At 43.2% G+C, this 12,964-nt stretch overlaps 1 protein-coding gene across 1 annotated transcript in view; it reads right to left on the minus strand.

Annotated features, from left to right (window-relative positions):
- The window catches only part of gpr156 (G protein-coupled receptor 156), a 101,695-nt gene extending 96,487 nt beyond the window's left edge, over nt 1-5,208 (minus strand). Inside the window, exon 1 of the mRNA XM_086006857.1 lies at nt 5,015-5,208. The gene's annotated coding sequence lies outside the window, so the exon portion shown is untranslated. The remainder of the gene's footprint in view (nt 1-5,014) is intronic.
- Between the last annotated feature and the right edge of the window lie 7,756 nt (nt 5,209-12,964).

A 12,964-nucleotide genomic window follows, 5' to 3' on the forward strand; every position in this document is an offset into this window, starting at 1 on the left:
TATTTCACAGGTGCTAGCTAGTACCTGGCCCAGTGGCTGAGAAATGGCAATCTAGAGTAAAAATACTTAATTGGAGGAGGGGCCAAATTCAGTGGGTTGGGAACGGATCTGGCCCGGGTAAGTTGGAATCAAAGATTGGCAGGCAAAACTGTAATCGAACAATAGGCTGCCTTTAAAGAGGAGATGGTTCAGGTACAATCAAGGTATATTCCCACGAGGGGGAAAGGTAGGACAACCAAAGCCAGAGCTCCCTGGATGACGAAAGAGATAGAGAGAGTAAGATGAAGTCGAAAAATGGGGCGTAGGACAGATGTCAGGTTGCGAATACAAGTGAGAACCAGGCTGAATATAGAAAGTTCAGAGGGGAAGTGAAAAAGGAAATGAGGGGCAAAGAGAGAATATGAGAATAGACTGGCAGCTAACTTAAAAGGGAATCCAAAAAGTCTTCTATAGGCATATAAATAATAAACGGGTAGTAAGAGGGGGGGTGGGGCCAATTAGGGACCAAAAAGGAGACCTACGGATGGAGGCAGAGGGCATGGCTGAGGTACTAAATGAGTACTTTGCATCTGTCTTTACCAAGGAAGAAGATGCTACCAAAGTCATAGTGAAAGAGGAGGTAGTTGAGATACCGGATGGGATAAAAATTGATAAAGAGGAGGTACTAGAAAGGCTGGCTATACCTAAAGTAGATAAGTCTTCAGGACCGGATGGGATGCATCCTAGGATGCTGAGGGAGGCAAGCGTGGAAATTGCGGAGGTACTGGCCATAATCTTCCAATCCTCCTTAGATACGGGGGTGGTGCCAGAGGACTGGAGAATTGCAAATGTTACACCCTTATTTAAAAAAAGGGTGTAAGGATAAATCCAGCAACTACAGGCCAGTCAGTTTAACCTCGGTAGCGGGGAAGCTTTTAGAAACAGTAATCAGGGACAAAATCAACAATCACTTGGATAGGGGTGGATTAATTAAGGGAAGCCAGCACGGATTTGTCAAAGGCAAATTGTGTTTAACTAACTTGATTGCGTTTTTTGATGAGGTAACAGAGAGGGTCGATGAGGGCATTGCGGTTGATGTGGTGTACATGGACTTCCAAAAGGCGTTTGATAAAGTGCCGCATAATAGGCTTGCCAGCAAAATTGAAGTCCATGGAATAAAAGGGTCAGTGGCAGCATGGATACGAAATTGGCTAAGTAACAAGAAACAGAGAGTAGCAGTGAACAGCTGTTTTTCAGACTGGAGAAAGGTATACAGTGGTGTTCCCCAGGGGTCGGTACCAGGACCACTGCTTTTCTTGATATATATTAATGACTTTGACTTGGGTGTACAGGATACAATTTAAAAATTTGCAGATGACAAAACTTGGAAGTATAGTGAACAGTGAGGAGGATGGTGATAGACTTCAAGAGGACAGACAGGCTGGTGGAATGGGCGAACATGCGGCAGATTAAATTTAATGCAGAAAAGTGCAAAGTGATACATTTTGGTAGGAAGAACGAGGAGAGGCAATATAAACTGAAGGGTGCAATTCTAAAGTGGGTGCATGAACAGAGAGACCTGGGGGTATATGTGCACAAATCATTGAAAGTGGCAGGGCAGGTTGAGAAAGCTGTTAAAAATAATATGGGATCCTATGCTTCATAAATAGAGGCATAGAGTGCAAAAGCAAGGAAGTTATGATGAACCTTTATAAAACACTGGTTCGGCCTCAACTGGAGTATTGTGTCCAATTCTGGGCACCGCACTTTAGGAATGATGTGAAGGCCTTAGAGAGGGTGCAGAAAAGATTTACAAGAATGGTTCCAGGGATGAGGGACTTCAGTTACATGGATAGACTGGAGAAGCTGGGATTGTTCTCCTTAGAGCAGAGAAGGTTGTGAGGAGATTTGATAGAGGTGTTCAAAATCATGAGGGGTCTAGACAGAGTAGATAGAGAGAAACTGTTCCCATTGGCGGAAGGGTCGAGAACCAGAGGGCACAGATTCAAGGTGATTGGCAAAAGAACCAAAGGCGACATGAGGAAAAAAAATTTTACACAGCGAGTGATTAGGATCTGGAATTCACTGCCTGAAAGGGTGGTGGAGGCAGACTCAATCGTGGATTTCAAAAGGGAATTGGATAAGTACCTGAAGGAAAAAAAACTGCACAGCTACAGGGATAGGGCAGGGGAGTGGGACTAGCTGAAGTGCTCTTGCAGAGAGCTGGCACGGGCTTGATGGGCTGAATGGCCTCCTTCTGTGCTGTAATCATTCTATGATTCTATACCTGCAGGAATGGGGAAACGGTTTAGCCAGCCTGCACAGAACATCAGGCGGGAGTACATTAATCATTCTCTTCACTGGTGGTCAATTTTTTGGCAGCTTTGCTTTTTGTGTTTCCTATATTACAACAGTGACTACACTTCATTGGCTGTAAACTGCTTTGGGACGTTTGGAGGTTGTGAAAGGCGCTATCTAAATGCGAGCTCTTTCTTTTATAATGCTGCTACTGGAAGCACTGCTACCGTCCATGACATGGACCTAAACCATCAATTTTGGTAGTTGTGCTCTGTCTCTGGTGATGAGAACTTCACTTGGTTCACACTTGCTGTTTTCCATTGTTTTCAGAGTGTGGTCAGCAGCAAGTTGCAAATATAAAGCTACAGAATGAGTGCATCCCATGGGCTGATCTCAGCAGTGTTTGTTGGGTTCAATAGGTAGCTCCTAGAGATCCAGAGAGAGGAGTAAATATGAGTATTTAAAGTTATACTTTGACAACTAAACGAATGGAAGTGATCAACTCAAGTGCTTACAATTAATAGTAATCAGAGTAGATTATAATTTTAAGGGTATTAAAAAACAGGGTTGACATTTGAATTTTTGAGTACATATGCAGCCCATAACGTTCAAAGACCTTGGATAGGAAAAGGAGGTTGGAGATGGGGCAGTAGTTTGCAAGGACAGAGGGATCAAGTGTGAGTTTTTGAAGGGTGGGGGGGGGGGGGGGGGAGGGAAATGATGACGGCAGATTTGAAAGAGCACGTGAAAAAAGGTTTTTATAAATATATTGAGTAAGAGAGTGGCTAAGGGAAATGTCGGCCCTTATAGACAAACGCAGATAGATAACGTAATGGCAGATTTATTAAATGAATACTTTGTATCCAGGTACAAAAAGCAAACAAAAAGGCTAATGAAGCGTTGGCCTTTATCTCGAGACAGCTGGATTACAAAGGGGAGGAAGTGATGCTTCAGTTGTATGGAGCAATGGTCAGAACCCATCTGGAGCACTGCGTTCTGTTCTGGGCACCGCACCTCAGGAAGGATATATTGGCCTTGGAGTGGGTGCAACGCAGATTTACCAGAATGAAACCTGGGCTTTGAGAGTTAAGTTATGAGGACAGGCTGCATAAACTTGGTTTGTATTCCCTTGAGTACAGAAGATTGATCTGATAGAGATGTTTAAAATGTTAAAAGGATTCAATAGGGTAGATACAGAGAAATTATTTCTTCTGATGGGGGAATCAAGAATATGGGGACAGAATCTTAAAATCAGAGCGCGGCCATTTTAGGAGGGAAAACAGGAAGGACTTTTTCCACACAAAGTATAGTAGAAATCTGGAATTCTCTCCCCGAAAGGTTGTGGAGGCTGGGACAATTGGCACTTTCAAGACTGTGATAGGTAGATTTCTGTTAGGTAAGGGTCTCAAGGGATATAGAGCTAATGCGGGTAAATGGAGTTGAGGTACAGATCAGCCATGATCTAATTAAATGGAGGAGCAGACTGAAGGGACCAAACACAAGAGCAAAATACTGCGGATGCTGGAAATCTGAAATAAAAACAGAAAATGCTGGAAATGCTCAGCAGGTCAGGCAGCATCCGTGGAGAGTGAAACAGAGTTAACGTTTCAGGTCGATGACCCTTCGTCAGAACAGTTCTGAGGAAAGGTCATCGACCTGAAACGTTAACTCTGTTTCTCTCTCCACCGATGCTGCCTGGCCTGCTGAGTATTTCCAACATTTTCTGTTTTGATTATTGTAGGGACTGAATGGCCTACTCCTGTTCCTATGAGACCCTCCAAACAAGTGCAATTGAAGGATATTCGCATTTGAGAGCATGGCCGGTTTTGTGGACAGAGATTCGTTCAGGTGGAGGGTTAATGGACCGCTGTAAAAGATTGAGGAGACTCAGGCGTACTCTTTCTGATTGGGTGATTAAACAAATCAACTGTAACTAATAAAACTGAACAAATTAAATTAAAATTTCATTGGCCGGGGTGATGATGCACTCCAGTCCCCGCGGTGCCCACCGGTCGCGGAAGTACTCAAGCGTGCCGGCGGACACCGCGTGCTCCATCTCCAGGGCCACCTGGGCACGAACATGGCTGCGGAAGAGAGGCAGGCAATCGGGCCAAACGACCCCCTGCTGCCTGGACCAGTTAATGGCTATTTTGACCAGGCCCAGGGAGACCCAGGTGTATTGCGGTTAGGCTATAACTCACGTCCAAAATTCCGCGATCTTTTAAACCGCGTAATTGGTTTGCGCCCAGATTACGCATATCTCTGAGTGCAAATGCAGAGAAAACGCCAGGCCGGAGTGCCTAGCCTGAAAACTGAATTTTAGTAACAGTGCGGTGGAGCCCACCCCCCTCCCAGACGCCACCACAAATCTGAAAGCAACTGTTATTATCTTGAAGTCGTCAGTTTCATGTTGATTTGAAAATGAACCATTGCAGCAAGCCATACATAACCTTACATCAAAGGACCACAACCACAATACAATGTTCAAACCTTATTCAGGATGCAACACGTACAAATATTAGGACAGGGGCAATGCGCTTCAGTGTTTTATAACTTTGTAAACTTGTTTTTAAAATGTCACGGGTTGAATGAAAGACATTAACAGATTCAGAAACTTACAGTAATTGCACCAAAAATGCTCCTTCCCTCACATAAACAGAGAATGAAAATGTAATGATAAAAGGCTTTAAACTGCTGCGTTAAAGTAAGGCATATTTCCCACTACTTCCAAACGTACCTGCAGTTCCACTCGATACTACTCCAAATAGCAGCATGCCGGTGGAATTTATAATAGAATTGGTTCCATGGAGAAAGTTTAAGTCATATTTATCGAGGTTACTTCAGCCGCTCTGCACAAAGGTCGCTGCCAGGTTGTCTATGATCACAAGGAGTTGGACCATTGCAACTCTGCCTCTCTCAGAATAGAAACGTGCCAACACCTTGAGCGCTCAATAGGAAAGGAGGTGGATTAATTAAAGGGAACGAGCCACTCGCTCCGGTATTTTTGTCGGCAACGAGTTAAAAAAAACAGGCAACAGGGCGAGACAATAAAATAAGTAATAAAAATGAAGTAAATCAGAAAAAAGAAAAAGGGCGAGGCTAACTGGAGAAACAATAAATAAATTAACATATCAACTGCGCCCCTGCTGAAACTACTCAAACTCACTTCCTTACAGTTGGCAGAGAATAGAATTGCATCCTATCTGAGCTGGAATCAAACCTTGCTCCCCGAGGTGAAAGGATAGTGCGCTAAAAGAAATGCTGTAATTCTACTTTGAATAGTCAGCTAACATCCTAAAGACAAACACGGTTCAGCGATAGGTTAGAAGGTTGCTTTTGTTGCTCGGTATCCTGTCCTATTTCCATTTGGTTACTATATTCATTGCCATGAACCAAATGCAAATATTTTACACTACGATCAAAATGCTACACCCTCCTTCCATTCGGTGTTGCGGTTACCGGCGTTCCTAAAGAGAATGCTGATCTTGGCTCCGCCAACTCTAATCTTGATCTGGTAAAGAAGTTTCCTCTATTTCTGCATTCTTTTCAACCATTATGATCAACATTGTGCTTACATTGGTACTCTCCAAAGTTATGGCAGCTGCTGTTGGCTCTCAAAATCTCCATCTCTATGAAATATCTAGCCCAATTCATAATTGTTAGTATGTTTTTCAGCATAGCCCTTCCATTAATAATCGTGTTGCTTATGTTACTAAGCTCTGGAATTCTGCTTTTGAACACTGTCAACTCATCTGTCAATGCTTGGTACATCTCCAAAGTCTTTGACAGGTTCTGTTATTTTGCACTTCTAAATAAGATATTGGAGCGAGCCTTTGGCTTAGCAGTAACATTCACACCTGAGTCAGAAGGTGTAGAGTTTGAACCCCACTTCAGACATTCCTGGCAAATGGAGACCAGAGCTCCGGCTCTGAATTCTGGGTTGAAAGCTAGCGGGATTCTTGTATGCGATGGGTGTGGGTGGATCCCTCCTCATTGTATGGGTGTGGGAACCCATTAAACTCTCCGCCATATAGCACTAACCATCCTATCTGCTGGTATAAAGATGGATATGCCATGAAAGGAGCATTCATGTCATGGCATGTCAGACTGTTAATCAGCCTGTGAATATTCCCACTACTTTACACTATTCTCCAAGGGAAGAGTGTGAATATATGAAAACAAGATGCCCACCAAAGCTATGTTCATACTATTTGTGCTGTACCTAATGGGTCTTTTGACTCTTTTCTTATTAACTCAAGAGTTACCCAGAACTGTGTCCTCTCTCTCTCACTCTCTTCCTTCTTCACATTAATGATCTCTTCCCTCTTGTTATCCAACCCTGTCCATTGACATTGATTCCAGCCTACATTCATCAGCTTATGTCAGTTTGCACATCCTTAGAGCTCACAGCATTCCATCTTTCACTGTGCAAATATGCCTCAGTATTCCTGATCAACTCCATTGCTTCAATGGGGAATTAAAATCTTGTTTCTTTCAATTCTTCAAAGGTAAAGTGATGCCATATATTACCTGTCTGTTTTTGCTGCAAGAGTGGCATATTCTGGGCAAGTGGCAGTAAAAACTGGGATGGAAACCCATTACATCAGCTGCAGCGGCTGCATCTGCATCCTGTAGTCCAGTGATGCTAGGGCCTTGAGCAATGGGGAGGTGCATTTTAAATACACAATTTTCCTAATACAGTGGAGTGCAAAACAAACAATTGCACTGGGGAAATAGGCAGAATTGAACATTTGCAAGTTTCATATTTTATTTTAAAATATTCTTCCAGCATAACAAGCCAACCTACACTGCCAGAAATGCCCAGCATTTTCCTTCCCTCAGTCCTACCTGAGAGAAGTGCCCCAGCAATGCGATAAACTTTCCTGCACCTACCCAAAATACCTCTGACTCTAGAAAATGGGCTGGGGTCAGGGGAACAGCCAAGATTTCCTGCCCAGCCACATTTCCAGAAGCAGAGTGGGACCACAGGAAAGTCAGTCCAAATTTCTTCATGTCTTCTACGATCTACAGTTAGACCTTTTACCAAATCAACTTCATCTATCAACACTCTTGGCATTACTCTCTTCTTTAACCTCCAGTGGAACTTCCACATCATCTTCGCCTCTGCGCTCCTCCAAGAAGCTTGGTTTATTCATTCATGCCTAACACATCTTACCCTTCAACTAAGCTGTATTTGTCCCTCCCACATAGTGACTTTGTACTGAAATTAGAAAATTAATAATTTATAGAGTTCTTGGCCCTATCATTAAGCTTCTGGACAGAGTAATTGTATTATCAAGATTTATTACTTTAATATTTGTTAATTGAAATTAATGGCTACTGCACTTTATCAAACATGTCCTGACTCAAAACTGTAATATAAAGGAAGTATTTGTTGTATATTGTAAAGTAATTCCTATGTAATCTCACAAAGGAAGCGTGTCTAAAAACTGGTGACACACTAATCGTACCTAATCATAGTCTGGTTGGTTCAATACTGCTTTTGTTTGAATAGAGCCTGAAGATCAAAGCAAATGTTTATTTCTTAATGACACTAATTAGTGGAAGTTTAGACTATGACCGATAATTATTGTGTACTTGCTTATAGGATTTCTATGAGGACATAGTGGTAATTAATTTCCTTGAATGATACCATCCCATACTTAAGCTCCAGAAATCTCCCTTTCACAAAAGCATTTTTACTAATGTTGATAAGAATTTGCCTGCCATCCGGAGTATAAAATAGCGACACAAATGTTTTATGTTATTTTTTTCTCAACATCCGCTCCCCCAAAATGATCCACTTAGTCAGTTTGGCTCAGTGGTAGCCTCTGAGTTAAAAAGGGGTCCAAGATTCCTCTAGAATTTGAGCATATGATCTAGACTGACACTCTAGTGCAGTACTGACGGAGTGCTGCATTGTTGGAAATGCTGTCTTGCAGCTGAAACATATAACTGAGGCCTTGTCTTCTTGTTCCGATGGATATAAAAGATCCCACAATACTATGTGAAGAACGGGAGAGTTGTAGCCATCATTTATCCCTCCACCAACACCACCAAAACAGATTAACTAGTTATTTATTTCATTTGCTGTTTATGGGACCTTGCTGTGCACAAGTTGCTGCTGCATTTGCCTACATAACAACTATGATTACATTTCAAAAGTAATTAATTGATTGTGAAGCACTTTGAGCTGTGCTGAGGATGTGAAAGGTACCAAAATAAATGCAAATTCTTTCTTTCTAGCCATTTCATAAGCAATTAACCTATTACTTCAATGGATCAATGAACTACAGCCTTCACGTGTTCCTCTCCTTCAACACAATATTGTCCTACCACATTATTCTTTCTTTTTCCTTGTTTCTCCCTTCCCAAATAATAAACAGGCTATTTCATTCATATCATTGGCACATATGAAAGCATTGAATAAGAAAAGGTGTTTTTACCTACCATACCTACTCCTTCCACGAGCTATGTACAATCATTCTTTTTATTTGGTCCTAGGATGTGGGCGTCGCTGGCAAGGCCAGCATATATTGCCCATCCCTAATTGCCCTTGAGAAGGTGAGGGTGGGCCACTTTCTTGAGCTGCTGCAGTCCGTGTGGTGAAGGTATTCCCATGGTACTGTTAGGGAGGGAGTTCCAGGATTTTGACCCAGTGACAATGAAAGAACAGCAATATATTTCCAAGTCAGGATGGCGTGTGACTTGGAGGGAAACTTGGAGGTGATGGTGTTCCCATGTGCCTGCTGCCCTTGTCCTTCTAGGTGGTAGAGGTCGCAGGTTTGGGAGGTGCTGCCGAAGAAGCCTTGGCAAGTTGCTGCAGTGCATCTTGTAGATGGTACACACTATGCCACGGTGCACCAGTGGTGGAGGGAGTGAATGTTTAAGGTGGTGGACGGGATGCCAATCAAGGAGGTTACTTTGCCATGGATGGTGTCGAGCTTCTTACATGTTGTTGGAGCTAAGTTCAACCAGGCAAGTGGTGAGTATTCCATCACACTCCTAACTTGTGCCTTGCAGATGGTGGAAAGGCTTTGGGGAGTCAGGAGGTGAGACACTCGCCTCAGAATACCCAGCCCGCTCTTGTTGCCACAGTATTTATGTGGCTGGTCCAGTTAAGTTTATGGTCAATGGTGACCCCCAAGATGTTGATGGTGGAGGATTTGACAATGGTAATGCCGTTGAATGTCAAGGTGCAGTGGTTAGACTCTCACTTGTTGGAGATAGTCATTGCCTGACACTTGTGTGACGCAAATCTAACCTATCATGGTCTCTATCCACCCAGTTAATCTCCTGAGAGAAAGTTCTATATAAGTATTCATTGATCCACAGACAATAAAGTAAAACTCCAGAATATTCATCCTTACATCTATATTATTTGACTCTGATATGCTGCCCTCTCGAAATAACCCCTCATTCCTGATCCAGCAGCAAGGATCCATTATGTCCTGTGGAGTAATTGATCACCTCAGTCTATACCTTTTCAGATAAGTTCAAACCTAATTTCCAACCATATTTAATTAGTTCTTTTTTGAAGGAGTTAATTAACTCAGCTTGAATTACGGTTGCCGGGAACTGTTTCCACATATCTGCCACTCTGCAAAGAAAATGTTTCTTCTAATCTCTAAGCTCACTTGAGGCTTATTAGTTTTATGACAGCTAAGCATGCAGAGAATCTGTTTGCAAATCTGCTGTTTTTTAAATCTTAGGACAACTATAATTGGAAGAGTATATGAGAAGTAAACAATGAATTAAGAAAATGTAATCAAACTACCACAACAACAAGTTGCATAAATAGATATTTAACATAGAAAAATGTTCCAAGGTGCTTCCTAGAAGTGTAATCAAACAAAAATGGATGCCGAGCCAAAAAATGAGATATTAGGAGGAGTAACTAAAAGGTTGATCAAAGAGGTAGGTTTTAAGGAGTGCCTGAAAGGAGCAAAGGAAGGTGGAGAGAATTATGGAGTGAGTTCCAGAGCTTAGGGCCTAGATGACTGAAGGCATGGCCGCCATTGGTGTGGGATACACACAGTTAGAACATAGAGTTCTCTGAGAGTTGTAGGGCTGGAGAAGGTTACAGAGAAAGGGAGGGGTAAGGTCATGGAGGGATTGAAACATGAGGATGAGAATTTTAAATCGGAGATATTGGAGGACCGAAAACCAAATGAGGTTAGTGAGCACAAGGGTGATAGGCGAGCAGGACTTGGTATGGGCTAGGATACATGCTACAGCGTTTTGCTGAGCTGAAGTTTATGGAGGTTTGCGGTTAGGAGGCCAGGCAGAGAAGTATTGGAATAGCCGAGTCTGTAAGTGACAAATGCATGGATGTGGGTTTTGACAACAGATGGGCTGAAGCAGGGGTTAAGACAGGCGCTTTACAGAGGTGGAAGTAGGCAGTCTTCAAGATGGAGAGGATATACTCCTTTAAACTTTAAGGGGGAAAAATTCGTGTTCGCCAGCAAAGTTGCCGGTGTCACCAGCAATTTCAGTTAATGGCCGCTGGAAATGGCTACAATGCTAAGCGAGTGAAATTGGTCTGGGGGGCATGGAGATAGGTGGCATAGCGCTCACCTTCCATGCAACTCCGTCCTGGTGGCGTTGCTGGAGGGATCCGGGATGAAGTTTCTGTCCAGGTTCGGCGTTGCAGCTTCCCACAGCCTCTGTGAGCGAAGCTGTGGCGCTCACAAGGAATTGTGGGCAATGAAGTGGTCTGAGAATTAAAGGGGCCATGCACACTGAAGCAATACAAAATAAAATGCAGTGAATCAATACATTTTTCAGCCCTTTTTACCTTTAAAAAAATATTCAACATTTAAAAAAAGTTCCAAATGTGAATATTCAGCTGTTAAAGCCGAATTACCTTCCTAAACTCAACAAATGGGAAAACTGCCTCAGCACTAACACAAATGGCTCAGCAAGCCAAGGAAGGGGCACCGAGGATCTCACACGCAGTACTCCAGCTTTGTGCAGGGAATCGACACTGCAAGAGCGACCCTCTACCCACAGGGGCCAGGAGGCCCTCCAGAACGAACAATGTGGAAGTACATTACCAAAGGCCGTCACTGCCAGCAGTGTCGCCCCCACCACCTGGCTCCAGTGCCCAAAGAAGCTTCGTGACCTCAGAACACTGGTCAAGGTCAGTGAATGCATCTTCAAAAGACGTCTCCTACCAACTGCACCACGAGCCTCACACACTGCTCAATGCACAACCCCCAATCACTCACCTACCAACAATCTGCACCAATGACGAGGCACATCTCCAATTCCTAGCCTCACCTCACCCTCTTGGAAGAGACGGTGCAGGCCATTATTGGCAGGGGCATGGTTGAGCCCTTGGCCAGCGACGGGGCTGAAAGGATACAAGATACTAGTATCCTTGTATGTTATTCTCCTTCTGGCAGGCACCTATTGCTTTCCCACCCTCCTGTCAGCACAACTCCACCCTAGTGCCTTCTTCATTTCACACACCCAAGCAATGCAGCCTGCCCAGCCAATGGGTCAACAAGAAGAGACAGCTTGCCCAGCCAGTTGGACCACAGGCGGATGATTCCATCCCAGATATCCCGGCCACAAAGGGGCTGTCTGGGATGCATCCTTCCGTCTGATTCCTCCTCTTCTGCGTCTCCCTCTTCTGAATCTTCCTCTTCCCTCTGCAAGCGGATGTTGTAAATGTGAAATGACAGCATAAAATGCTGGAAATACTCAGTTGGTCAGGCAGCATGTTGACTGAGACGTGAACTGGTTTTTCTCTCCACGGATGTTGCGTGACCTGCTGAGTATTCGCAGCATGTTCTGTCTTCTCAAAGGCCTTCATTTACCATTCGAGCCCTTGCAAGCGACCAGCAGCAGCATGCCCTACACATTTGAAAAACTTTTAACAACTATTGCATCAAGCCACCACTTGAATAAAATCCAAAAAAAATTCCAAATCCTTAAATTCAAATTTACCTGAATGATGTGTGTGTCCCTTTAAGAGCTTCAGATATCGCCACGGTCAGCCTGCTTGCACGGCAGGTTAAACTTGTGTACTTAGGACCCAGAGCTAAATTCAGCGCTAGAGTCGAAGTTCGCGTTGGTGACGTTAAGTCGGCAGCGCAAAGGGAGAGAGGAATATGGCGGCCATCATGAGATCTGCCACCAGCTGGCGAAAGAGCGGCGGCCGTCATTTTATCGTCATTTCATGGCGCTACAGAGTGTCGGTAAGGAGATGAATTTCTAGCCCTAAATGTTTTTTATATGTAATCTAGAATTCCAATATTCCTCGTATTTGCTATATAAAATTTGCTTCTTCTCTGATACCTGAATACAATTCTTAGACAATAAGAGTCTTCAACTGTAAGCTAATATATATGGCATTGTCTAGGATTCTGCATCAAGCCTGGTGTTTCATGGATATTTAATGACATTTAAACTGTCAGGACCTTTGCAGCTAAGGCACATCAGTTTGACTATATCTGGAGTCATACACATCTCAGACAATGATGTAATATGATACTGTTAAATAATTGAGAAACTAATTAGAAAATAAACCTTAAAATGACAGCACTCTTGTCACACAATACGTATACAAGGGGATTCAAGAGGACTAAATTCAATAACTGATTCCCCTTTCAATGCAACAATTAACCAATTTGAACCCAGAAAAGCTGGTCTTAAAAGGACTTTGGGTTAAAAATTGGAG

The sequence above is a fragment of the Somniosus microcephalus genome, chromosome 14 (assembly GCF_052327205.1).
Source record: "Somniosus microcephalus isolate GS21.2 chromosome 14, FLI_Smic_1.0, whole genome shotgun sequence".
NCBI classification, from domain to species: domain Eukaryota; kingdom Metazoa; phylum Chordata; class Chondrichthyes; order Squaliformes; family Somniosidae; genus Somniosus; species Somniosus microcephalus.